The sequence below is a fragment of the Histoplasma capsulatum genome, genomic scaffold (genome assembly GCF_000149585.1).
Source record: "Histoplasma capsulatum NAm1 scaffold_1 genomic scaffold, whole genome shotgun sequence".
Classification (NCBI taxonomy): domain Eukaryota; kingdom Fungi; phylum Ascomycota; class Eurotiomycetes; order Onygenales; family Ajellomycetaceae; genus Histoplasma; species Histoplasma mississippiense.
Genome location: NW_001813982.1, coordinates 4,363,656 through 4,365,285, shown reverse-complemented (window position 1 = coordinate 4,365,285; position 1,630 = coordinate 4,363,656).

Genomic DNA, 1,630 nt, shown 5'->3' with positions numbered 1-1,630 from the left:
GTTATGAATAGAGAAATGTAACTAGAGAGTAGCCGAACATAAGGGTAGGCTAGTGAGGTGAAGGCTGTCATAGTCTCAGACTGCATACTCACATCAACCTCATATAGTTATTCATAATAAAAGAAAAAATAGTGCAAATAGACTTATTTTAACCACTTTAGCAGTCAAGAGTCAAGAATTAACTCAAACAGCTACTTTCTACATATCTAGACAATATTTGCATCTCTACATTGATATTTAGAACCAGTAGTCTTGTATGATGTAGGTTGATTTAGTCTACAATCAGTAATGCCACTCATGGTGGTTGATGATCAACCTCCTTTGTCTTACCCAATAATTACAAATAGATATTGTGCTGCTCTCGCTTAGCTAGTTAGCAATACATGGACAACCTTATCCTGCTACAGGGTTCAATATCACATAGTAACGTTAACGAGGCTGTGGAGTGAACGAGAACATGGTGAACTATGTCAACTTTAATCTCAGTGCAGTATAATAATGGGACCTCCCGCTCGTAAGTTTCGACATTTATCTCGAAAAGCTAACTATCTATATTCTCCTTTTTTACAATAAAAGTGTCATCTATTTTAGGGCCACTTTTCCATCTTTTATTGCTTTGTTCTATATGAATAATAAATTGCGATTGCAGGGGAAAACAAAGGCTAAACACGATGATTCCCCAATTTTTTCTTCATTTTGTTATTCTCAACATGATTAATACTGCAGCAGTACCGGTAAGCATTTACTATATTTCTCTCATACCGCGCATACACTAACCCTAATTACAATCAAAGAATGAAAATTCCAATCTACCTAATACAATCAACTATATAAACGAAGATAATACTTTGCACTTATTTGATGCAAAAAAGAACATGATAAATTATTCAGGAAAGACAACTTTGGATCAAGAGGACCTTCTTCTAACTTCGACGAATGCTGATAGCCACAGTGTTTCAATTGATCATGATTCAAATCAGCCGCTATCTCAAAATTTATTCTCCGAAGACTTTAAAGTGAAAGATAGCACTTTATTCAAATTTCAAAAATATTCTGGTTTACTCCTTCCTGCAGATCTAGCTTGTCATCAAATTCCTTGTGATGTTAGCTTTGACTGTACTGGCCTACGGAATCCAATCTGTTCCTTTTGTCTGAGAACAAACAGATCTGGTGGAATATGTCATATTTAATTACCTGATCTGTTTTTACTATATAGTATAGTTAAATCATTACATGGCAAATTTGTTTCTCAGTCAATGTTATAGGAAGGAAGTAATTATTAGATAAAAAATTACAAGAGTAGTTGTTTTTTTGTTGTGCCAACCACATCTCACACCTAAATCGGTTTGTTTAAATCTACTGTTTTTGTATCATATTGTATATGTGGAAGGTGTAAAGCTTGCTTGATTGAAGGATTGCTAGCTACGTGGCAAGTTATAATATGGTGGAAGGATTACTAAGCCAGGGCAGTTGACCTGACACCCCCACTCACCATAGTAACTATACACAATGCTACATACAAAATTTGCCTTCAAATCAAGTACAGGTACAAAGACAACTGGAAAAACGAAGTAGTTAAAAAAAAAAAAACACCAGCCATCAAATCCATCAATTTTTACCCCCCTATCCC